Source organism: Papio anubis, chromosome 5 (genome assembly GCF_008728515.1).
Source record: "Papio anubis isolate 15944 chromosome 5, Panubis1.0, whole genome shotgun sequence".
Taxonomy (NCBI): Eukaryota; Metazoa; Chordata; class Mammalia; order Primates; family Cercopithecidae; genus Papio; species Papio anubis.
In genome coordinates, this window is record NC_044980.1 from 80,096,982 (window position 1) to 80,124,726 (window position 27,745).

Below are 27,745 nucleotides of genomic sequence, written 5' to 3' on the forward strand. Positions count from 1 at the left end.
TGTAGTAACAACTGTTAATTTGGAATTTTAAGTTCTTAAGTTCTTAATATATTTTCTCTTTAGAATCAGTATTACTTTCTTGCTTTCATTCACAAGCATAGTCCAGGGCTGCTTCTTGTTAACGTATATATATTTATAGAACATATGAAGCCATGTCTGATTAGTCCTGGGCACTTGCAAGGGCCTGGTCAGAAAGGTAAACAACAGGATGTGGGGGACCTAACTCCTCAGGAATGCCAACACCCTTCTATCTAGAGGGAAAAATAAGCAACCTGCGTGCTCTACTAAAAATAAATTAATTTTATTTAAAACCCATTATTTGATCTACAAAAATAGCACACAAAATTAAATATTTCTCCTAATATAGGATGTATTAATGTTTCTTTAGTGCTTCTTAAATGTGTATCTTGTCTTTTCTTTTTTTTTGAGAGGGAGTCTTGCTCTGTTGCCCAGGCTGGAGTTCAGTGGTAATCTTGGCTCACTGCAACCTCTGCCTCCAGAGTTCAAGTGATTCTCCTGCCTCAGCCTCCCGAGTAGCTGGGATTACAGGTGCGCACCACCATGCCTGGCTAAGTTTTGTATTTTTAGTAGGGATGAGGTTTCACCATGTTGGTCAGGCTGGTCTCGAACTCCTGACCTCATGATCTGCCCACCTCAGCCTCCCAAAGTGCTGGGATTACAGGCATGAGCCAACATGCCCGGCCAAATGTGTATCTTCACAATAGTATCCTCATAAATAGAAACAGCTTGGGAGGAGTATCAGCGGATGCCAGCCAAAATAACTTCAATGCATAAAAATGAAGTGTGTTCAGACTAGAGACCTTTCTATTATTAATGAAATGGAGCACCATGAGGAAATGCAAGGAGACAAGAGTAATCACAAAGTCATGAATTCAATAGTGACTTAAAAGCAAGAGTTCCTTAGTTCACCAGCACATGACACGTACCTACTACAGTTTATTCAGTGGGATATAATGAAACAGTACTACTACTTCAAAGGAATAAAATCATTCAACTTATAGAAAAACTATTTTAATATCAGGGATATTAGGGTAAGTGACATCAAGCACCTACTGTAGTTCTTTTAATAGCTTATGCACCAAAAAAGACTCATGCCTTTCTTGGCTCCACACACACACAGGCTTTTATGAACCTTTATATAATGTATATTTTCCTTTCATCAAAACAAAACTTTAAGTTTATCATGAAGTTTGAAGTTTATCATGTCTGAACTTGCTAACTAGAGTTGAGCTTTGCAATGTGATAACATTATAAAAATATTCATACTAAAATAGAAGTTTCAGAATATAGAGAAGGCTAATTCGTCATCACCCAAAACTGCAATAACTGTATACAGCTTTGGCTCCATCTCTGTGATGCCCTTGGTACTCCTGTAATAGCCCCTTTGAAAAACTTCCAATTAAGGTAAAGCAGTTCTTCTCGTGTCTCTGTAACAAAAAGGAAAAGGAAATTTTGAAAAGAAAGTTCATTTGCAGGGCCCATTAATCTTCATTTAAGTACCTCTAGTAAAACACATGTATCATTTATTTCTGATTCTTCAGCACCTAACTAGCATTAAGTCCATTACTCAATCGGTTCTCATAAAAGCTTACTGAATAGAAAAATAAATGAAGTACAATTGTAGAATATCTACACTGTATCTATATATAGAGATATAATGTAAAGCTAAACACAGTACAAAACACTTAGTGAACGATCCACCAGAATAATGAGTCAAATAACCAGAAGCAACAAGGTGTGATTTGTTTTATTCCCTTGGAGTCTATGAAGGATTTTTGTAACTCAGCTAATATGTATAGCTAGAATTCTTTACCTGGTGTAGAAATGATCACTTTCAGATAATATTGGCAAAGTTTTTCTAGGCAAATTATCAAGAAACAAAAACTGTAGGACAGGCATAGTTAATGTTGGGGTAAAATAATTTTTTTTTTTTTTTTTTTTTTGAGACAGAGTCTCGCTCTGTCACCCAGGCTGGAGTGCAGTGGCCGGATCTCAGCTCACTGCAAGCTCCGCCTCCCGGGTTTACGCCATTCTCCGGCCTCAGCCTCCCGAGTAGCTGGGACTACAGGCGCCCGCCACCTCGCCCGGCTAGTTTTTTGTATTTCTTAATAGAGACGGGGTTTCACCGTGTTAGCCAGGATGGTCTTGATCTCCTGACCTCGTGATCCGCCCGTCTCGGCCTCCCAAAGTGCTGGGATTACAGGCTTGAGCCACCGCGCCCGGCCGAATAATTTTTAAAAAATACTGTTTCACTGTGAATTACCAACTGATCAGTGTACCTTTTGAGCACCCGTAGTGGTATTCAAGTTTGACCTCTCTCATTTTCACTGATCCTTCTGCCAAATTACCACTTCAGTCTTTGGAACTCCTTTTTATTTTTTATTCTTTGAGACAGGGTCCTGCTTTGTCACCCAGGCTGGAGTGCAGTGGCACAATGACAGCTCACTGCTGCCTCCACTTCCCTGAGCTCAGGTGATCATCCTACCTCAGCCTCCCAGGTACCTGGGACTACAGGAACGTACCACCACAACCAGCTAATTTTTGTATTTTTTGTAGGGATAGGACTTGGCCCCCTTGCACAGGCTGGTCTCAAACTTCTGGACTCAAGCGATCCACCTGCCTTGGCCTCCCAAAATGCTGGGATTACAGATGTGAGCCACTGCGCCTGGCCTGGAACTACTTTTCAAGCTATTAGATACCTACAAATATAAAACTGGTTTCTTGCAGATGTACAACCACACTTGCACCCTTATCTCCACTGCCTACCCCCCAACCCAAAACACATACTCTTCGGGGGGGGGGGAAAAAAAAAAAACAAACCAGTAGTAATAATAACAATAAAATATTGATAGCAAGTGAATAAATGGCACACAATATATTTGAAGAGGCTTTATTTGCAAAGAAATTATGCAAAAAGGAATTCATGGAGCATATATTGGAGCCATGAAACATCATTAAATCCAGAGCTATTGGGATTAATGCCCTTATGAAAAATAAAATGAAATTAAAAAGAACCCAGAGCTATTAGCTGCTAGCCTTCTACCACTACCACCATAGGCTTGGGAAGATTTGGAAGTTGATAGAAGAGGAGAGTGTATCACAGCAAGCTAGTTTAAGAGGAAGGACTAAAGACTTTCTGTGGAGTGAACATAGCCAGCTTGAGAAAACCTCACAGGGAAGTCAATATCATGTCTTCTCTCTATTCCTTCCCTCCCATCTACTAGTAGGGCTTTCCAGGGGCAAAACCCAACCAGAAGACTGGGCGGCTAGAGACTATTGATATAATGGAAACAAGTCAACCCCAGGAGGAAAAAGACAGGATAGAGAAGGATAGCAAGAGGATTTGTAGAAGAAGAGAAAAGTTATCTGACATGGCAACATTGGAAGGAGCCTGAGCAGAGCAGAAAAAGTCACTGATTTGCAACAATGAATGCTTCATAGATGGCTCTTATCTCCCCGTGGCAGAAGGCTTTGAGTGTGAAAGACCCTGGAAATAATGGGATTCTGCTCCCAGGGAACTCAACAAATACTCATTGATCAGCAGCTACTATGTGTCAATAACTATTCTAAACACTAGGGATGTGAACATGAATAAACCATGGACACTGTCCTGAGGAAGGTCATAGCCTAGGAAGAGAATGAGGCCCATAAACAGAAAATTACAACACAATATAAAAAGTCCCTTCAATGAAAATATGAACTCCTTAAGGGCATGGACTGAATCATATGCTTTTTTGTATCACCAGAACGTAGCAAAATGCTTGCCACATAGTAAGGATCAAATAAATGTTAAATAAATGAGAGGTATAGGGATTGTTCACGTAGGTAAGCTTAGAAGAGCTAGGTCTGCTCTCTGATGAATAAGCCTTCAGTTTATTTGTGAAATGGGCAAAATTTGCAGCTCACAGGTATCTTTTTACACCTCTGTTTAAAATATTTTTCATTGCTTATTCTCTAAAAATGTTGAGGGTTTCCTTTTATTTCCTACGTGCTCAGTGAAGTACTCCATCAACCTTATATGGACTGCCCTCTTTCCACTGCCACTTAAGACTTATCCCATGTACTTAGGTTCCTAGTTGTGCTATATATACACATATGTACACACACATATATACTTTTAAACACACACGTGTGTTTTGAAATTATTCAGTATATAAAATATTTAATTAGATGATAAGGAAGATACATTGAATCATTGGGAAAAGGATGGTCTACTCAAATGCTGTGGAACACTTAGCTAGCAATTTTGGGATGAAGGTAAAATTATAATCTAATCCATGCCTTGTATTACAATAATTTCAGATTGAATTAAGTTTCTAAAATGAAAAATAAAATGATAAAACTATAAGAATAAAATTTGTAAACTATGCTTATCTTAAGATAGGAAAATTTGGGTATAGAGAAAAATAACTGTTGTGAACAAAGGTGAAAAATAAATGACGAGAAAAATATTTGAAACATATATGACAAAGGTTTAACTTAATCTCCACTTCGTAACAGAGAAGAGGGTATTGTGACTAGGCTTGGAAGGCAATTGGGAAAATAACGTTTCCCCAAAATACAAATAAATCCACAAATATAAACTGTTTCTTTCCAGTGTTCTGGCTTAGTAAATGAATAGAAGACATAATGTAAAATTATACCAAGACTAGCCAGAGTGTGAACAATTTGAGGAAATACACAGGTTTGTAAAGAACCATTACAAATCAGTAAGAAAAAATAAACACTTCAATAGAAGTAAAAGGCATAAAAAAGCAATCAACAAAAAAATATAACTGGACAACAAACATGAAAAAAGATTTTTATTTTTAACCTATCAAATTGACAATGATTAAAAGAATGATTAAAATCCAGCCTGAGAAAAAATGTAGGAAAGTTAGCACTCACTTTTTTGGCGATGCAAATTACTTCAGTGTTGTGGTCAATAGACTTTTACACTGCGAATGAAAGATGGTCATGATATTGTCAAACAGAAGCCAGATTTTTAAAAATAAAACATAGTGTGGCTATTCAATAATATGAAGGAATCATGGTTAATTTGTTAATGTTTGCTATTCATATTTTTGTTTGTTTTGTAAAGGAGTTCTTATCTTTTAGAGTCACATATTAAAACATTTATGGATAAAAATAATAGATCATATAGATTTGTTTAAAATAATTTAGGGTTGGAGGATTAGAAGAAGGTATAGATAAAACAAGATGGCCAAAGACTAATAATTGTTGCTAGGCATATGGGGATTTCATTATACAGTTTTTCTACTTTCTTATAAGTTGAAAAATATTTTCCATAGTACGTTTTTAAACTGTTTATATACTAATGTCCAAATTTTATAAGACAAATGATATCATATATGCATGATGCATGGAAAAAGAACTGATGAAAGATACAAAAAGTTATCTTGGGACCAATCTTTATTTTTCTCTTTAGTTCTCATATGTTCTGAAATTTTTACTATGAACATAAGTTACTTTCTTTTTTTTTTTTTTTTTTTTTTTTGAGACGGAGTCTCGCTCTGTCACCCAGGCTGGAGTGCAGTGGTGCCATCTCGACTCACTGCCAAGCTCCACCTCCCGGGTTCACGCCATTCTCCTGCCTCAGTCTCCCAAGTAGCTGGGACTACAGGTGCCCGCCACCATGCCCGACTAATTTTTTGTATTTTTAGTAGAGGTGGGGTTTCACCGTGTTAACCAGGATGGTCTCGATCTCCTGACCTCGTGATCCGCCCGCCTTGGCCTCCCAAAGTGCTGGGATTACAGGCGTGAGCTACCGTGCCCGGCCCATAAGTTACTTTCCATAGCTAGTAAAATAATTTTTTAAAGATTATATTCATGCAGTCACCTTAATCTTACAAAACAGGAGCCATGAAAAATGAATTAATGTATATTTTTCTAGAAGACATTTTTACTCCCAGATAGTTCACCATTTTTATATTACTTCCCTTCACTCTACCTACTTTTAACTTAGGATTACCATGCATACTGGTCATTGTTTGAGATTTACTTTTCTTTCATAATTTATTTTCTATTCAATCCCTTTTCTTCTTCCTACTTGGTACATCTCAATATTAGGCCTTCATTTTAAACCACAATTACAGATTATTAACTAAATCCAACATTTTGTCCCATCATACTTTCATCTAAAACTGGTGAGAACTCATTTACAATGTGAGCTATTATATTTGTAACACAGAACAATAATTTTTACATCTTAAGATGTTTCAGATATTCAAGCAGACACCATTGTAATGGGACTTGCTGGCAGTAATGTTAAAGTCTACCAAAGTAGAACTGCATTCTAAGTGAATTTTTTTTCTTTTAATAACAGTGGACTAAATTTGCCCCCTGCAGTTAGGCAGATCAGAGTATTATAAAAACAAAAAGAAAGTGACAATTTTACAAATGGAGTGTTGCGGAGGCTGGGGGGCAGTGAAGTGGGACCTCCTCCAGTTAATTTTGAGGAACACATAACCTGTTAACCTCTCCCCACTGCAAATTTTGAAGAACATTTGTTTTGTAATAATAATAATAATGTGATCATTTATTATTATCATCACAACATTGTTTGGGCATCCTATGTGGTCACTGATCCTACTAACCATCTTCTCAGGTTTATATTAGTATACCCCTATTACAGTGGAAGAAACTGAGACTCAGGAAGATTAAGTATGTGGTTGAAAGTTGCACAGCCTGGATTCAAATCCCATGTCTGTCTTATGCCAAAGCCTGTGCTCTTTTGATTCTACTACCTTGCATTTACAGACTGAGCACGTTACACAGATTGACAGGGAATGGAGGGGAAAAATGGTGGGGGCAGGAGTGTATGTAATGTGGCAACCGTAAAGGGAGACTAAATACTCATTTAAGCTGTGGTGGTTATTCTATGCTTTCAGTAGTAAACGTGCACTACAGGAATTTATATCAACATCTTAAATTTACAAAGACATCCCTTTTGCCATTTGCTGCATACCAATATGTACTAGGATGATTCATGGATTCAGAGGATATTAAAACTAGAAGAAACAATAGAGATCATCTAATGGAATCTTTTCCTTCCCATTACACATAAAAAAAGAGGAATAAGAGAAGATTGTCAAGTGTTCCTTCAGCTGTAAGTTCAACTGCTATTGCATTTATGATAGCAAAAAACAATTGAGTGTTAATTTAATTTCGTCTGAAAACCCCTAAAATGGCATACATATCTATACATCAAGTATAGTAAATATCTCATATATTCAAGTAAATGGGTTACAATGGAAGAAGGGGCAAGACACTGAGCTGGAACTAGGAGCATAGGGCTTTGGTTTTACTCAGGTTTCTAACTAGTTTTGTGACTTTGATTACTTCAGCTGTCTTGTGAGTAAATAGAAGTAATTGGACTAAGTTCCTTTCTTTTGAGCTCTCCAAAGGGGAATAATTTTCAAGTTTTCGTATTGAGGATGCAGCTCCTTCGCTGACAAGAGCGTTTGCTTTCCCAAACTGAAAGTAAATCCACAGGTATATACTATATCTCCCCATTATCTATATATCTGTTTAGATAATGAATAGAAAACAGCAATTCCAGGCACAGTGTGAACAATGTGAGGTTATCCAGTCTTTTTAAACATTTGCACCCCAGTTAAGATAGTGTAACCTTAACTGAGTAGAAAAGAAATCAGAGTGAGAGGGAACTGATGCTCTGGGATCTTAGGTAATTGACAATCAAGACAGCCACAGAAGAATCAGAAACATTGATTTCTTTAAGTAAAAGAAAGTATAGCTACACAATATTTGCCCTATGTTCTCAATTAGGTTTTTAAAAACTAAATTTGGCCGGGCACAGTGGCTCATGCCTGTAATCCCAGCACTTTAGGAGGCCGAGGCAGGCGGATCACGAAGTCAAGAGATCGAGACCATCCTGGCCAACATGGTGAAACCCCATCTCTACTAAAAATAAAACTTTTTAAAAAAAGAATTAGCTGGGCGTGGTAGCGCACACCTGTAATACCAGCTACTTGGGAGGATGACGCAGGAGAATTGTTTGAACCCAGGTGGCGGAGGTCGCAGTGAGCCGAGATCATGCCACTGCACTCCAGGCTGGCGACAGAGCGAGACTCCGTCTCAAAAAACAAACAAACAAACAAACAAATAAACAAAAACACTAAACTAAATTTATTGTTTTACTGCCATATTTGGTTCTATTGATTTATAAATTAGTGATATAACTTATTAATATATGGCATCTACTTTTTATGTAATTCAAATAAATCTGAAAGTGGTTTAATAAATAGCTACTAAAAGACTTGATTCATGTAGTACCTGTGGGATGATGGCATTAGCTACATTTTCTTTCTTTTTTTTTTTGAGATGGAGTGTCAGGCTGGAGTGCAGTGGCATGATCTCAGTTCACTGCAAGCTCCACCTCCCGGGTTCAAGCAGTTCTCTGCCTCAGCCTCCCGAGCAGCTGGGGTTACAGGCACCTGCCACCATGCCCAGCTAATTTTTCTATTTTTAGTAGAGATGGGGTTTCACCATCTTGGCCAGGCTGGTCTTGAACTCCTGACCTCATGATCCACCCGCCTTCGCCTCCCAAAGTGCTGAGATTACAGGCGTGAGCCACTGCGCCTAGCCTATACATGTTCAGTCTTTTAAAAAATGGCCTCAATATAAAAATATGATGTTATTTCTGTAGTAACATCACAAGTGGCAGACACTGCTGGAATCTGGAAACCAAATATGCAAATCTATGACAGTCATATATTTTTTTTTTCTTTTTTTTTTACTACTCCCACTCACTAATTTGGTGATATTCCTTATACTTTTTCATTTACATATGCTTCATTCTTTGACTCAAATGATATAGTAACACAGGTGACAAGAAAAAAATGAACAATGGCTTTGTCTGCTGAGTGGTGATATCACTTATTTTCAGGGGGAAAAAACTAGGGCTATTTTAGGACCCATTTACTCTAGGGCACTGTATTGTCCCATTATTTGGAAATTCTGCTCAAGTTTAAGTACTTTTTCACAGTGTTTTTTTTGCTAGTGTGTGTATGTGTGCTGTACTTTCAAGCATGTTAACGGTAACTAGAAGTCACATGAGCTACTTTATCCACCTTATCAGATTCATTGGTAATTATTCATCCCTCTTGCCAAGAAATATTGGAAGGGCTTAATTTTCAGAATTTGAAATTGGTGTTTAGATTGAATCTCTGGAAATAAAGTCAAGCTCTGAGAAATCTCTCTTAGGGCAAATAAATATAAGCAAGTTAAAATATGGATGTGGCTGCATGTTTCATAGATAAAGTCTTCCTAGAAAGCCTTTTGATGTACCTACTGAGTTGGATGGCCTGGCAGCTCCATTGGCCATATTGCTATACTCTAATATATACATATATATTAATTTACTAAAACTTGAATACAATAATATATACTAACAGCAAACCAGGCAATGTTGGAAATGTCACTGGGTATAGACATAAGGTGTAGAAGCCAGAAATAAAAGAAGAGAAGGAAATAAAAAACAGAGGGCAAAGATAAACGTATAGTAGAGACCAAAAAAGCAGGTGTAAGGGTAGCAAACAGTACCAAAAAGAAATTTAAAATAAGACAGAGAATGGTAGTGAGAAGTATAATGTCCATTGTCACTACTTAATAGTGTAACTTATTATTTTATTCTTAAAATTGACCTGCAGTTTTTTATCATAAAAGAAGCTCATAATTATTGCATATGACATATTTAGAAAAATGGACTTCTGACAGGCTTTAAAGCTTTAAAAAAAAATTGGCATTATCACCCCCATTGAAAGTTTAAAAAAATAGACCCATGTAGGATTAAACTGTTTCCACAGTCATTCAAAAACTTTTCACAAGTCTATTCCCTGGCTCAATACAAGAATATCTTACATTGAGCAACTGTTAACATCCTTTAAAGATAGTAGTAAGTAAACTATTTGTAAAACAAATAATATTTTAAATATATAAAGGAATATATGAGTGAAATATATTCATTAAAATATTTTATTAAAATAAAGACTCACTTTGAAAAGTGGATAATTAACTCCTAGATTATATTTTTTAAATACATATCTAGTGCTCATTTACTGCATTTTCTGAGTATGGTACATCTAGGTCTTTGCTGAAATACTATATTTTTCATTTGTTTTATTTGTAGTATGTTCCAAAGCTACTTAGTTTTTAAATTAACTTATCCCACAAGTAGGCCCAACTAACATGTTCTATTTTCCTGCATATGGATTAATATGTTCTAGTCCCCATTCTGTGTGTCTTTAGACCAATGAATAGTGTTAAGGGTAATATGAAAACAAACCCTTAATTAAACATAAAAATATTCTAGAGAACTACTCAGAATAATACTGAGAGATGTTCAATGGAATATTGTTTTTCTAGTAATTGAAAAGCAATTAATAGAAAAGAGAGGCCGGGCGCGGTGGCTCAAGCCTGTAATCCCAGCACTTTGGGAGGCCGAGACGGGCGGATCACGAGGTCAGGGGATCGAGACCATCCTGGCTAACACAGTGAAACCCCGTCTCTACCAAAAAAATACAGAAAACTAGCCGGGCGAGGTGGTGGGCGCCTGTAGTCCCAGCTACTTGGGGGGCTGAGGCAGGAGAATGGCGTGAACCCGGGAGGCGGAGCTTGCAGTGAGCTGAGATCTGGCCACTGCACTCCACCCTGGGCGACCGAGTGAGACTCCGTCTCAAAAAAAAAAAAAAAAAAAAAGAAAAGAGAAACATGTAGTTCATATCGCTTTTGAGATGTAAGTCATAGCAATTTAATTGCCAGGGCTTTGTTTGTATTCTTTCGTGGTTGGGGTTTACATAGATGTTCACTCTATAATTGAAAATTTGAAGATATATCTTCTCTTTTCTCCTAGAATTTCCATTTATGTCACTAGGCTCTTTAGATCATTTCTTGTTAATGTCTTGGATGAATGAAATACAAAAGCTTTGAATTTTGTTGCTTACCAAAACATATATAACAGCATCTCTACTGAGATTTTTGTATGTTGCTGAAATTTAAACATATATTTTCTTTGGGTCGGGCGCAGTGGCTCATGCTTGTAATCCCAGCACTTTGGAAGGCCGAGGCAGGTGGATCACTTGAGGTCAGGAGTTCAAGACTTGCCTGGCCACCATGGTGAAACCTGGTCTCTGCTAAAAATACAAAAATTAGCCAGGAGTGGTGGCACGTGCCTGTAATCCCAGCTACAAGGGAGGCTGAGACAGGAGAATCACTTGAACTCAGGAGACAGAAGTTGCGGTGAGCCGAGATCATGCCACTGCACTGCAGCCTGGGTGACAGAGCAAGGCTGTCTCAAAAAATAATAATAAATAATTATATATATATGGCTTGTACCTTTTAGTTAAATGCAGAAAATACTTGATTACATGGTAAATTTTATGGATTGAAATTTGGATACGATCATTTGCCTCCAAAACCCAGAATTCATTATTTAATAGAAGAAAATAGAACCTGCAATTTCCAAAATAGAGAATTGGAAGAAAACATACCTGCCTGTTTTCTCTTCACTCTAAAGGCATTCAGCATTTTTATGTTAGCCCACTACTCCCTCGAGATGTCACTAAGTCCAGATCTGCCCTATTGATCAATTCTTCACCTTTAGGAATTTAATTATGTTATACCCCGAAATGGATCTTAAGAGAGTTTGTTTGCGGTTTTTAGTAAGGAAACCCAGATCCCCCCATTTCTAGGGAAACCTCTTTGATCTAGGAAGCTTGTCTTTCCTGTTTGGGTGTGTAGCTTAGAAAGCAAACCATAGGAAGTAGTAAGGTAGGAAGGGTAGTAGCCAAGTTAATTATCAGTTTGTAGCTAAATCACTTTATATTTTTATTCTTTATTCAATTAGCACCACTTTTAGTATTAAAAATATAAAATTTGCAAGCATAAATCCATGGAAAAGAGTGAAAATAATTTTGGACAGACAGCCTTTAGGAATTTATCTTATTACACCATGTGAACAGCTGCTTCTAGCCTTCCACCTCTACACTGTCATAACACACATTCAGATGAGGAATCAGGAAGAGAATTGCTATCATTGCTATTGCTGAGAGAATGCATAACAAAATTGATTTTCTTGTCTCTGCAAAATTTCAAAGGCTATACGTTGAGACTTTGTGGCCAACTTCATATCTGTAAACTTGTGCAGTTGAGTGTTACCTGATGCTGTATAAATAGGTGGGTAATCTGGCTTATTTAAGTTTGTGGCATGTGAGTTCAAGTAAATTCTTTTGTCTTTGGCCAGAATAATTCTCTTTTTCCATTAATAAATAGTCATTAATAAATGTGAATAAGACATGATCCCTGACACTGAATACTTAACAATTTCACGGGGAAGACAAACATGTAAATCAAATCAGGCAGATAATCTATCTTGAGTCTGGATCAAATAACTGGAGGAAAAACAAAGGCACTGTAGTATCACCAGTGTGGTACTCTGGGCTCTTTCAGATCATTCCAAGGGCATTATAGTTATCCTGTTGATGACCAGCAGTCTATACTGTGGTTAAAAATATAGGCCTCATCAGAGTCTCTGACTAGCTCATGGCCAAGAAGCCAGGAGCACTAAGTTAGCTTCCTTTTGTGTAATGGTGACTCAGACAATATCTCCAGGTACCATTTCATTTTTATTCTTCCTAACATACTTTATATTTGACCCCAATCACAAACCTCTTACTTTTTCTTGTTTCGTTTTGAGATGGAGTCTCGCTCTGTAGCCTAGGCTGGAGTGCATTGGCCTGATCTCAGCCCGCTGCAACCTCCATCTCCTGGGTTCAAGCAATTCTCCTGCCTCAGTCTCGCAAGTAGCTGGGATTACAGGAATGTGCTACCACTCCTGGTAATTTTTTTGTATTTTTAGTAGAGATGGGGTTTCACCATATTTGCTAGGCTGGTCTCGAACTCTTAACCTCAGGTGATCTGTCTGCATTGGCCTCCAAAGTGCTGAGATTATAGGCGTGAGCCACTGTGCCTGGACAAACCTCCTATTTTTTATTAAGTATTATTCTCCTTAAGTTCCTACTTTGGGTTTGAGTTTTAGTTCCTAAAACTTTTTTCTGGTTCTTCTTTCCAACACACCTTGTGGGCCTTCATTCTCATATCTGACCTTAATCCTAGAATTCCAGCCTAAGCCAGATGCTCAAGATCCCTTCTCACTCCAGACAGCAGTTCAGGAAATCATGGAATAGTTCATTACATCACCGTATAGCCAAAATCATTTCATATTTCTGTGGTAAAAAAGCAAAAAATAACAATACTTTTTTAAAACTAAATTTATAATCTCAGAGATATTTCTACGACATTGGCAAAACCAGGAAAAATTCAAATGCTAAAAAAATATTTTGTAGTGTCCTCTATTGTTAGTATTCCCCTGAAAGTTTTTTTTTCGGTGGGGGGAACCCTACCTGGACACTTTGTAATAGGATTTTTTTTTAATCATCAGACCATCCTCTAAATTAGTTAAGCCCTGTAAGTAATAAACAAAAACATTTAAACAGAGTTACACGGCTCAAAAATACACTTAGAATTAGTTGTAAATGTTATACGTGAAATATAAGAGGATGATGACATCCAGCAACATAACTTAAGTGGAATAGTGAGTTCTTTGTGCATGGCAGCCCAGTTTCTCAATACCTATCCATTTGCCAAAAGAGCCCCGAGTGACCCAAGCAACCCTGTATAAAAAGAGCCTGTGACTGTCTCTTCAAAGCAATTGACAAGACATGCATTGGGGCCACGCCTAATGAGACCTGAGACCTGAGACCCTTGGGCAGAATTGCTCTTCTTCCCCTGACAGGATAAGGCAGAACCATTTCCTCTGGGGGCCTCCAGGCTTCCTGCACAGGGATCCTCCTCCTTCTACACTATCAGTCTGCCTAGTACCCCATCTGGAGTAGTGAGAAGCTATTTAATTCCCTTTCTGCTAGATTTTCTTCTCTACTGGGTTTAGGGTTCATTTTGTTCTAATCACATTATACACATCTTTAAGAGAACTCTCTATGCATTCCTCTCTTTAATATATCTTGTCAAGGTAATTTCTTATGCCATTATTTGCTAACATTAAAGGAATAGGCTACGTTTGTGCTTCTTCAGTCAAAGCACATATACCCATGGTTTATGCAGTAATGTAGTGGGTACTTAAAACCACAGAAGAAATATATCACATCTACCAGTAAAATCTACAATTTTACTTGATGGAGAGGAATTTGCAAATCTACCCCACTATGACCTAGAAAGTACTATGTGATTTGTATCTCCTCTCCACTTTTTCTTCTCTGACCTCAACTGCTACTATTCAACCCCTCACTCAAGATGTTCCCATCACACTGGCCTCCTCATTGTTCCTTAAACAACTCATGCTTCTGCCTCAGGGACTTTGCATTTACTGTTCATTCTATTTGAAATGCTCTTCTCAGAAATATTTGCATGGTTTGCTACCTCACTTCAAGCCTTTACTCAATGTGATTGTCTCAATGAGAATTTTCCTGACCACCCTATCAAAATTGCACATCACTATCCTATATTTCCTACCCCCTTCATGTTTGATTTATGTTTCCTTATTTATGTAGAAAGGACTGTATGTTTTATTATGACATGTTTGTTATCTGTATCTTCTGTGAAAATGCAAGCTACATAAGAGTAGAGTTTTAAAAATTTATTATACAAAGACCTATAAAAATAGGAAGACTATTATAGTGAACCTCCATAGGAATAATACTATAGTGGACTACCATTATCACTCAGGTTCAAAAAATTTTAATATTTTTACCAATTACATCTCCTCTATCTCTCTACAATAGTTTTTCCTTGAGGTATTTTCAAGCAAATCTTAGACATAAGATTTCATGTTATTTCACCTATAAAATCTTCAGTATATATCTCTTCCTGATAAAGCATTGTTTTGTAGTATTTGAAATCATCATACCATTATCACATCAAATTAAATTAACAATAACCCTTTGTGTCATTTATTTGTATTTTGAATTCAAATTGCCTGATTATCTCAACAATGTCTCTTTACATTTAATTCATTTGAATTGGGATCCTAACAAGACCCACATGCTGCATTTGGCTTTTTATGTCTTAAATCTCTTCCCCCTACTTCTGTATTCCTTCCATGCTATTGATTTGTTGGAAACCCAGTACATTTGTCCTCTAGCATGTCTCATATTCTAAATTTGACAGATTGCTTACCACTTAATATTTTCTATAATCTGGTTGTTGTTATATACAGAAGTCTAATTAGATTCAGGTTCATTTTTATAGGCAAGAATTCTGTTTTACTTCCTGTTGTGTCTCATGATGGGGCACAAAATGAGGGGTTGGCACCCTTTTAGTGATGCTAAGATAAATCAGAAGGTTAGGGTGATATCAGCCTGATGATTTATCCATGATGAAGTTCCCACCAACAGTTTAGCTAATGGTTTAGTATCTATCCATTGATGATTATTGCCTTCATTAATAATTTTATTTAATCACTTCTTTTGCATTTATTATCTAAATTCATTAATAAGAAGAGAGGTTTCTCATATCAACTGTTGTTCAAGTGGAATAAATGTCTGATCTTTTGTTAGCTGGCAGCATAATGACTTGGTGCCCCAGCAAATTTCAAGTTATTTAATACCTTGGGGTTAGTTTGTTTTGTTTGGCATTGTTATTTTTTGGTGGTTTTTTTTTTTTTGTCTCATAATGGACTCACACATTCTTACATATTTGTGTTTTGATCTAGTATAGCCATTAATATTTTGTTTTGTTTTGGTTTTGGGGAGGGTTGTTTCGTTTTGTTTGAGATGGAGTCTCACTCTGTCACCCAGGCTGGAGTCCAGTGGCACCATTTCAGCTCACTGCAACTTCCATCTCACAGGTTCAAATGAGTATCCTGCCTCAGCCTCCTGAATAGCTGGGCTTACAGGCATGCGCCACCATGCCTGGCTAATTTTTTAAATATTTCTAGTAGAGACAAGGTTTTACCATGTTGGCCAGGCTGGTCTCTAACTCCTGACCTCAAGTGATCCGCTTGTCTTGGCCTCCCAAAATGCTGGGATTACAGGCGTGAGCCACCGTGCCTGGCCTGGTCATTTATCTTTTTTGATGCTCAAATTGTCTCAGGTAGACTTCTAGGACCAACTTCAAGTGGATGATGTATACATTTAATGTGACCACATTAGTATTGGATAGCTTTCATGCTTTTTGGCACAAGATATCCCAGGCGAATCTTAAACATTTTCTGTTATAGATCTAGAATCGCCATTCTCTAAGGAGACTTGATTTCTTTTAGTGGAAAACGATATTTTAGAATGTTGCTAAATTTTCATTGTTTCTAAGCCTTTTCAGAGACCTAGCTGGCAAATTAGTAAAATATTTTATTTGGGTAGGTAAAGGGCAGAATCATGAATGCTAACTGATATTTCAAATTCAAATATAAAATCACAAGGTATTTTACTATTTTATACTTGTTTCCTTCTTGTATGGAAACCCTTGGTTCCTAAAACATTAACATAATTACTGAATACTTTATCTTACAATATATTTTAGTTTCAAAATGACAGTACGTATAATAGTAAGACTCCTCTTTGCAGTTTACAGGTTATTTTGCAATTCTTTTTTTGTCATCGCATTAGAGATAGATAAAATATCATTTTTTAAATCACTTGATATAATTAGTTTGCCAACATGGTTATATAACCAACTTTTTAATGCCACTAAGTTCATTTGTTTCATTATTTATTATTTTAATTCTTTAAGAATTTTTTCCCTTTTTAATTTAATGTGGTTTTTAATTATGTAAAACAGTCAAACCTTTATACAAAGTACATTCTCTAAAGTCCCACCTCCATGACTGACTGTGCCACAATGTTCCTCTTCTTTCTCCCCATAGGTAAGAATTTTTATTAGTTTCTGACTTATCTTTCCATTGTTTATTCCCGGACATACAAGCAAAGATATAATTTGGATTTTCATATCTGCTTCTATACTTACATTAAACATAGCATATTTCAAATACTATAAACTGACCTTGCTTTTTTCAACAGAGTAATAAATATTAAGATATTGCAAATGGGCCAGCGCTGTGGCTCACACCTGTAATCCCAGCACTTTGGGAGGCCAAGGTGCGCGGGTCACGAGGTCAGGAGATCGAGACCATCCTGGCTAACATGGTGAAACCCATCTCTACTAAAATACAAAATGTGTGTGTGTGTGTGTGTGTGTGTGTGTGTATAAAAAATCTGGGTGTGGTAGCACATGCCTGTAGTCCCAGCTACTCAGGAGGCTAAGGCAGGGGAATCGCTTGAACCCAGGAGACTAAGGTTGCAGTGAGCCAAGATCGCGCTGCTGCACTCCAGCCTGGTGACAGAGCAAGACTCCATCTCAAAAAAAAAAAAAAAAAAAAAAGGTACTGCAAATGAAATTATATGGAAATCCTCCTCATTCCTTTTTATATCTACAAAGTAATCCACTGGGTGAATGTGTCCTATTTTATTCAACCGTTGCCTTATTGATGGGCATTCGGGTTGGTCCTTTCATTATTACAAATACTATAATATTTGTATGTATTTGTGTGTATGGCATTTTGTATTTTTTTCAGTACATCTTTAGGATTCCCAGAGATGAGATTACCAGGGTAAACATATATGTAAATTTTCTAAATATAAGGCACAGATTTTCTTTTCCAGAATCTAGAAGACTGTCTCAATAATGTTAAATAATTGATTAATTTTATGTTCTCACAAATATAGTGTAGATGGGTAGCTTTCAGGTTTTTCTAAGGAGGACTCATAGAAGAAGGATATTTTGGCTACCATAACTTGGTAAACAGACATCAAAAGCACCTAACTACTCTATATATGTGAATCTTAGACAGTATTTCAAAAATTAATATTATTCAAAGAGGGAGGTTCCAGAGAATGGGCATTTAAAGTTGCATTCCAATTTTCTTTGTAGATGAAATCTCTAAAGTTTTCTAAATGTGATAGGCTTCTGAGAGAGACCCTACCTAGGATTAACAGAGTTAATACTGATGATATGAATATCATTTATTTGAAAGGCCTTAGCTGATTTGATTACATTATTAAAGGGTCATCTGGGAAATTTACTTCTCACTTTTTCAGGATGCAGATAGCAGCTGCTATATGCTCCAAAATGAAGTGGAAATGAGGCAGAATATAAAGAAAATACTCCATCTAGAATATGTAACCATCATTAATAAGATTAGTCAACCTATCACTAACACTGTCTTTCAATAGATAATCAGTACTTATTCTATTGACAATGTGCTTGACATAGGATAATATGTTTAAATTCTAATGGTGTTCTAAAAAGAGAATAAAATTTATCTATTTCTCTAATATAATCCTGAGATTGATTAACCCTAAGTTTAGATGAAATGTCTCATTTTTTTGAAAATAGAACAATCATTTGTCAGAACTAGATTAATATATTTTCAAACTCTCCACTTATTCAGCAATTACACAATGTCTTTTATATTGATATATTGGTAGTTGTGATAGTGACAAGAAGCAGCCAAATGCCTAGGCAGATAAGGGCAGGTTCCCAGTGAAAACCAACCTCCAAGCCAAAGACAGTTTAAAGCCTGAAAGTCAAGCTACAAGTTAAATCCTCAGACCAGATTGAGAACTTGTCTTCCTGTTTGATGTGCTTTCCTCTGATTGGACCCCACTGTTCAGCTGTTTTACATATACCTACCATTTCCTCATTGGTTTTCTACACTGTCATGCCCACTTTTGAGTGGTGTCTTCGCTTTAACCTTTTTTGCATACTCACAAACCAATCAGCATGCACTCCCCATCCTGTGCCTTTAAAGACCCCAGACTCAGTCAGTAAAGGGGGAGATAACCTGACTACAGGGTAGAGACAACCTGACTTTGGGCAAGACAACCTGCCCTTCTCATTCTCTCTCCAGCTCCCCTCTCTTCTGAGAGCTGTTTTCATTGCTCAATGAAATTATTCTCCTCCCTCTTTACCTTTCAATGTCCAGTGTATCCTCATTCTTCTTGGGCACAGTATAAAGAGCTCAGGAACTGCCGAACGTGGGTACAAGCTGTAACACAGGCAAGCTGGGGCACTCAAGTGTGGTGGAGCGAGGCCTGGGTGGGGCATTGCCAGCCAGGGGTCTCTGGCTTGCAAAATGACCGAGAAGAAAAATTCTACGTCAGTTGTATTATAAGAAAACAAACTTACCAGTATGAAATTATTGTGAAACAAACAAATCCACCATTGGCTAGCTAAGTTTGTCTGTAAAAACTTTCTATTTAAATTATTTTCCACTTTACTATCCCTTGACACCTTCAGATATCTGTTCTATCATATCATTTCATTGTGTCTTTGCAATCATGAACTGTCAGTATGTACTAGAATTAAAATAATTTAAAAATGGGAATGTATTCTGGCAGCCAGCATGTAAAACGGCTTCCAATGATCACCTCTTCCTGGTGTTAGAAACTTCATGTAATCCTCTCCCATATTACACCATAGTTAATCTGTGTGGCCAAAACAATATGAGAGAAATAATCATCTCTGAGATTAGGTTGTCAAAGACACGCAACTTCCAACTCCAATGCTGTCTCTCTCCTTCAGATCATTTGGCCTGGTTGCCATGTTGTTTATAGCAAACATCTTTCACACACTGAATTGAGCTCAGTAACTAGAAGGCTTCAGTCTTAAAAAATATGTGAGATAGGAAACAAAGTGTTGGCTTGCATACCTGTACATAAAGCTCACACTCAAAGGTGCTCATGAGAGAAGGGACTCATAACATTTGTTCACCAAATGTGCCCATATCCTGGCTTGGAGTTTAAATCCAAATTAGCCACAGAGTCCTGGAAAATCTAAGGAAAAGGTAAATAAGTAAATAACATCCTAGATTATTGGTTCTGACCAATATCACTTATAAATGTCAATTCATAAATCTTAAGGGTTTTGTTTTGTTTTGTTTTGTTTTTGAGACAGAGACTCGCTGTGTCACCCAGGCTGGAGTGCAGCACTACAATCTTGGCTCACTGCATCCTCAGCCTCCCGGGTTCAAGCAATTTTCCTGCCTCAGCCTCCCAAGTAGCTAGGACTAGAGGTACCCGCTACCACGCATAGCTAATTTTTGTATTTTTAGTAGAGACGGGGTTTCACTATGTTGGTTAAGCTGGTCTTGAACTCCTGACCTTGTGATCCACCCGCCTTGCCCTCCCAAAGCGCTGGGATTACAGGCATGAGTCACTGTGCCTGGCCAAATCTTAAGGTTTAACAATTACCATCCAAAAACACCGTTAAAAAAACAACTGCACTGAGAAAGAGATTCTAAAAATTCAAAGATGACTGAATATTGGAAAACTGATGAATATAATGAATTATATTAAAACATTTCAGGAGAAATGTCATATCAGTATCTTCTGATGTCAAAAATTCAACCCCAATTCTTATTAAGATCACTCAGCTGAATTTTTGTATTATATATCAATAAAATACATACATATACAAACATCTCAGCATATATATGCACAGATATATATATGTATTCACATATATCCATTTATAAACATATATACATATACATACATATAGGTATTTATATTTATAAACTTGTATGTACATATACATATGTAAACATATGTATGTATATATTTGTATGTGTCTATATATATTACAAAAAATCAGCATCATACTGAAAGGCAAAACATTGGCATTATTTTCACTTAACTCAGGAAAAAGGTAAGGATGTATTTTGTCATTACTGCTATTTAATATTATACTTGAAATATTAGCCAATGTGATAAAAATGAAAAAAGAATTACACATAGAAGTATTTTTTATTTTGTTGCTTTCCCAAGCAAAGAAGAGTCTATATGCAGAGATATTTTAATAGAGAAAGTAAAACTATCACTATTTGTAGACGGTATATTGTATAACTGAAAACTCAGAATTTCCCATAAACTAAAAACAATTAGGAAATTCAGTGAAGTAGTAGGGTATCAAATTAATATATATGTATCAATAGTCCATTTTTACAAACAATAACCTGAGAGAGGATAAAATAGAAGAAAAGAACTAATGCAAAACAGCAACAGAAAAAGATAAAAACAATTAGGAATAAACAGTTATTCCTAAAATAACTTGAAACATAACGTTTTTAAAATCCATAATTTATTTTTACAAAAACATAAGCACTTTTAAAGGACCTAAAAGTAGATTTGAATAAATGAAATGTCATTCCATGTTTTTAGATGGGAAAACACATCATTAAGATCTTAATTCCATCTAACTTAATTCATAAATTCAACAAAATCTCAATAAAATTCCAAAAGAATTTTGTAAAAGAAGTAGCCAAACTGATATCAAGTTCATATAGAAAAGTTATAACTAAGGAGTGGCTAGGAAAACTTTTAAAAAGAAGGGCAATAAGGATCAACTAACCTTATCACATATTAAGTTATATTATAAAGATCTGATCATTAAAATAGTGTAGTAATGTTACATAAATAGAAAAACCAATGGAGTAAAATGGAAAGTCCAGAAATAGACTCAAATGCACGCAAGAATTCAGTGGCATCTGAAATCAGTGAGACAAAGATGGACTTTTAAATAAATGCTGTTGGAAAAACTGAATAGCCCAGATAAGGGTGGATCACACTAAGATAAATTCTCAAAGGATGTAAGATTTAAATGTAAAAAGTAAGATTATAAAAATACAAGAAGAGGTCAAGTGTGGTGGCGCTAGCCTGTAATCACAGCACTTTGGGAGGCCAAGGTGGGAGGATCACTTGAACCCAGGAGTTTGAGACTAATCTAAGCAACATAGTGAGACCCCCACCTCTGCCAAAGAAAAAATAATGAGCTGGGCATGATGTCTGCAGTCCTAGTTACCCGGGAGGCTGAGACGAGGATTGCTTGAGCTCAAGAGTTCAAGGCTACAGTAAGCTATGATCATGCCACTGCACTCCAGCATGGGCAACAGAGTGAAACGGAGAGAGGGAGGGAGAGAGAGAGAGCAGAAAGAGAGAGGAAGGAAGAAAGAAAAGAAAGGAAAGGAAGGAAGAAAATAAAAGAAAAAATGAAAATAGTTAATAGCTCTTACAATTTAAAAAAAAAAAAAAAATTTGAGGAAGAGACAAAAAGCTCCAATAGAAGAATAGATATCCTTTGCAAATTGGCAAAGGATATCAATAGACAATTCACAGAAAAAGAAATAAAAATTTCCTTTTGATATGGTTTGGCTCTGTGTCCCCACCCAAATATCATCTTGAATTGTAATCCCTATGTGTTGAGAGAGGGATCTGGTGGTAGGTGATTGGATCATGGGGGCGGTTTCCCCCATGCTGTTCTTATGATAATGAGTGAGTTCTCAGGAGATCTGGTGGTTTAAAAATGTTTGATACTTACCCCCCGTATTACTTTCTCTCTCTGCTGCTGCCATGTAAAGCATGCCTTGCTTCTCTTTCACCTTCAGCCATGATTGTAAGTTTCCTGAGTCCTCCCCAACCATGTGGAACTGTGAGTCAATTAAAACTTTTTTCTTGGCTGAGCATGGTGGCTCATGCCTGTAATTCCAGCACTTTGGGAGGCTGAAGCAGAAGGGTTGTTGGCACCCAAAAGTTCAAGACCAGCCTGGCCAACATAGTGAGACCCTGTCTCTAAAATAAATCAATAAAAACAGATAAAAGAAAAACTTTTTCTTTATAAATTACCCAGTCTCCAGTAGTTTCTTTATAGTAGTGTGAAAATGGACTCATAAACCTTTAAACATATGAAAAATTCCTGTATATCAAAAGACATGATATATAGAAAAATAAATTCAGGAAGACATCTACAGAGATTATCATCTGCAGTCACACTAAAATTAATAAGAAAAGGATGAACAACTCACTAGAAGAAAGGGGCAAAATACTTGAACTGGTAATATTAATTGCCAATAAATATATGAAAAGAATTCCATTTCAATACCAATTAAAAACAATAATACACTGTTTTGTACCCATCAACTTGTCAAAAATGTAAAGTCATTGCTAAAAGTTAGAGACAACTGGCCAGGTGCGGTGGCTCATGCCTGTAATCCCAGCACTTTGGGAGGCTGAGGTGGGTGGATCACGAGGTCAGGAGTTCAAGATCAGCCTGGCCAACATGGTGAAATCCCTTCTCTACTAAAAACTACAAAAACTAGCCAGGTATGGTGGCATGCACCTGTGACCCCAGCTACTGGGGAGGCTGAAGCAGAAGAATAGCTTGAACCTGGGAGGTGGAGGTTGCAGTGAGCCATGATTGCGTCACTGCACTCCAACCTGGGCGATAGGGTGAGACTTCGTCTCAAAAAAAAAAAAAAAAAATAGAGACAACCTAAACATCTATAAACACAAGATGGATCAAAAATTTAAAAAGCAATGAAAATAATGTTGACTGAAAATGTAAATTTTCACAACAGCATATAAAATTTCAAAACATGGCAACACTAAATATTGCTTTGAGACACACATATATATAGTAAACATATAAAAATGTAAATGGGAATGATAAACACAAATTCAAGATTCAGAAGGAAAAGCAAGGGAATGGGATTAGGAGATATAATTAAGGGTCTAATTACGTTTACCACGTTCTGCTTCTTAAGCTAAATGATAAATACATACATTTTCATTTTCTCTTTGTAGTTCTTATATATGTGAAATAGTTCAGGAAAAAAGAGATTAGGAGGAAAAACAAACCTTTTGAAATCAGGACAAAACTTAATTCCAACTTTATCTCTGCAACATAGTTGCTGTGGAAACTTGAACAGATTACTTAGCTTCCCTAAACTTCAGTTTCCTCATCCGTAAAATAAGTATTTTTTTTTTTTTTTTTCTGAGATGGAGTCTCACTCTGTCACCCAGGCTGGAGTGCGGTGGCAGGATCTCAACTCACTGCAACCTCCACCTCCCGGGTTCAAGCAATTGTCATGCCTCAGCCTCCCGGGTACTTGGGATTTCAGGCGTCCGCCCAACTAATTTTTGTAGTTTTAGTAGAGATGGGGTTTCACCATGTTGGCCAGGCTGGTCTCGAACTCCTGACCTCGGGTGATCCACCCACCTCGGCCTCCCAAAGTGCTGGGATCACACGTGTGAACCACAATGCCCAGCCAAAATAAGGATAATAGTATTATACCAACTTCCTGAAACAGTGCCTCTGTATTCAGCAAAGTAACTAGCATGTGGTATTCACTTAATATACTTGATATTTTTCCTGAATTATTTCAATAAAGTCAATATTAGTGTCTGTACATATGCATTTCCAATGTGTGTGTATGTATGTATGTGTATGTGTGTACGGGGTGTGTGTGTGTGGAATGTATATATATATCAGTTTCTTGGAAGCGCACAGCTGCACTTGTGTTCTTAGACTCCAGCATCCTTTTTTACATGTAACCTTTTAATTTTGCACTTCCTGTTATAATTTTAAACATAGAATGAACAATTTCTAGACAATCAATAGAACAGCTGCTAGGGGAAAAAATAGAAATTAAATGGCCAAATGATTGAAGGCTGACACTTAAAAGAATAGTTTTACAGTGAACAGCTGTGTATCCTAGAAATAAAATATGTGATAAATACATGTTAACAAAGAGCAAAAACTGCTGTCTAATATTGAAAATTTATGGCTACAGAGCTGAAAACTATTGGAAAATAATGACAAGATTTCAGTTTTGATAATATTTCAAATGGGTTATAGTTACAAGAAACAGAGAAAATAATAATAAACCACCTTACAGAGTATAAATTTTGTGGCATAAATGAGCAGTATGAAAATATTTTAGATATTTTAAGCTTTTAAAATATGTTTTGAATATTGAACAATAAATGTAGGTCACTGTAAATGGCAGTGCTCTCCTTTGTCTCTAACAATTTGTCTCTGTTCTTGTGCTCTGCTCTTGGTCTATGAACAGACATCACACTCTGCATCCCTTTTACACACAGACACACACACACACACACACACACACACACCCCATAATAATAATGACGTAGTCTTTATTTCTTCTCTGTGTTATGGGAAAGCTGTGGAATCAGAAAGCCTGAGTACCCTTCTGTGAGGTCACATTTGTTGCAAGGGAGTTTTTGCCTCTCTGAATTATGGTTTTCTTATTGTAAAATAGAGATTAAAATGAGCTAACATATAACACAGGACTCTGAAAAAACCTTTGAAGCATCACCCAAAACCAAAATATTATGAATCTAAGAAAACACAGTGAACTTGGTAGTAAAAGGACTCGTTTCTAAGCAGTTTTTCTCCCAGGAAACAAAACAAACCTTTAGTTAATATAGTTTCCTGTATTTGTACCTACTAGCTACAGGAAAAGCAGACATATATAAAATCTCTCTATTGCATTCCTTAGCTGATGTGTACTTCTCGTACATGTGGATAGCATAAGCCTTCATTTATTCATTTAACAAATGCTAAACGAGTACCCTTTGTACCTTTCACATGTCAGACACTGTACTAGTTATTTTGAGCACATTCATAAGGAAAAAATAAAAATCGTTGCCCTTTTGAAGCTTAGCATTCCATCTGGGAATAGAAGGAGGATGGGGGAAGGAAGCAAGAGATCATAAATAATAAATAATGAAAATAACTGAAATTTGCCATGTATTAGAAGATCATAAGTGCTATGGAAAAAAAGGAGTACATCGGAATAAAGTGGATGAGGAGGGTTTGGGGGAAGGGATCATCAGCTGGGGTGGAAGGAGGAGGGTGGCTGCATCATCTAATGGGAAGGTCTCAATGGGAAAGTGACATTTGAGCAAAGACTTGAAGGGTGAGGAATATCTGGGGAAGAGCAGTCCATGAAAGGAAAGAACCAGGCCCAAAGCCCCAAGGTGAAGCTTTCCTGGCATGTTTGAGAATAACAAAAGGGTGCTTGTGTTGAGATGAGTAAGTCAGAGATTATCAGGAGAGGAGGTCAGAAAATAACCTCCTACCTAAAATCTATGACTCTTACCAAAAATTTCAAGGGTAAACCTCTTTGTTCTGTATATTTGTAAAGCAAGAAGCCTTCCATTTTTGTTCCATTGCCTAGAATTGTTTCAATGAATACTTGACCATTTCTCAGGTGTCACACCTCATTGGCAGAATAACACACTTGGTATCCTGCCTTTTCACTATTCACCTTCATCCCTTTCCCTCTTTTGTCACTACAATTGGCTTTAAAAAGCAGGAGCACCTCTTAGCCACAAATTCGTGTTAAAAGCTGGGTTTTATCCTTGCTCTCCATCAAAGTCTCTCTAAATTGTTATTCCACAAGAAAATCCTCTCTTTCTCTATATGCCCTTCATCAAGCTGCCCCAAGGAAAACAACCATTAGCAAGAGAGAAAACTCAGTGGGTCCTTGTTCCTATTTCACTACAGGGGATAACATGATGAACCTAAGTTACAGATCACATAATTTACAAATCGAGTACATCTCCCCACATTAAAGTTAAAGAAATGGAGACCCAAAGGTGTTCACTGCTTTTCTTTCATCACAAGAAATCATGATGTATTGTAACCCCAATTTGCACTCATTCCTACTCCCTTCTCTTATCTCAACAAGAAAGGAAATCTTACAGCACTACTCTCTAACACAGAAGAGGAACTGTGCTCTCCTACATCACATTTTCTTCCTCAGTTCAGACTCTGCTTCAGTGGTTTAAATTTATATTTATCAGACAGTGCTATCTGGTATGTTGCCAGGTATATACTAGAAAAGGTTCAGATCTTTGTGAAGAAATTTAATAAAATATAAACTGTTTGTGTCAAGATTTTAAAAAAGAAAAATTCAGAATACCTGATCTTTAGGAAAAGATTTTTGTACAGTTATAATTGTTTTCTAACACCTTCTGGAATACATTATTATACCATTTTGGGCACATTTGAGTAATAACTTTTTCATTCACTTTATCCAAATCCTAACATCATCCAGATCAAGAATTAAATTATCTTGTTCAGGCTTCTACTTATAAGTAGCTAAATGTCAAAATAATTTTAAAATGTATTAAGAAGAATGAACATAGAGAAAACAACATCTATCCAGTATGGCAGGTTCCTCTGTATGCGATCTTGTATATAATAAAAAAACATGTTGCTGTGGAATTTAGCAAAAGGAGGGCATTTGAGAGAGCTTGCATACTTTCCCAACAAATTCTGAAAACGTGTTGTTATCTATTCTTACCTAGCCTTTACCACCAGTTTGCTTCTCTCTGATTTATGCCTCACCTCCACTCTGAACCTAAACACACACACACAACCTTCCTTTACAGCAAATGCTGTATTCTCTAACAACAATGGGCAGAATCGTCATCACTTTACAAATATCTGAGCAGTAGACAGACATTGTTTCTGAGCCCTTCCCTCAGACAAGATGAAGCTGATTTTTTCCACCTTGCTTAGAAAACCTAAGGCTTACCCTGGTGTGGGTCATCCTACGGGCTCCCCTGAGAAGAGTGAAATGGATTGAGCAAACACCTCTTACAAAGTTTTCTTGTCCCAGTTTTCAAGATCAATATGACTCTTCTTTGACCAAAATAATTATATCAACCAGTCAATGACAAAGGATAGAGGAAAATCAAAAGTGAACCACAATCATGAGAAATATTAGCAAATTTGACAATGTAATGAGTTTGTCTTTGTAAAACTACAAAATTTTCATACATCAAAAAATATCATAAATACATATAGCGTATCTCTGGAAGAGAATACA

General features: G+C 36.7%; 2 long non-coding RNA genes across 2 annotated transcripts in view; one reads left to right on the forward strand and one right to left on the reverse strand.

Annotated features, from left to right (window-relative positions):
• Window positions 1–27,745, forward strand: part of LOC110743494 — a 208,745-nt gene that overhangs the window by 122,419 nt on the left and 58,581 nt on the right. The window lies entirely within an intron of this gene.
• Window positions 1,017–20,045, reverse strand: LOC101014399. The gene is made up of 3 exons (XR_001903536.3): window positions 19,760–20,045; window positions 19,020–19,171; window positions 1,017–1,448 (listed from the first exon to the last, which is right to left on the reverse strand). It is a non-coding gene; the product is annotated as an uncharacterized LOC101014399 (long non-coding RNA).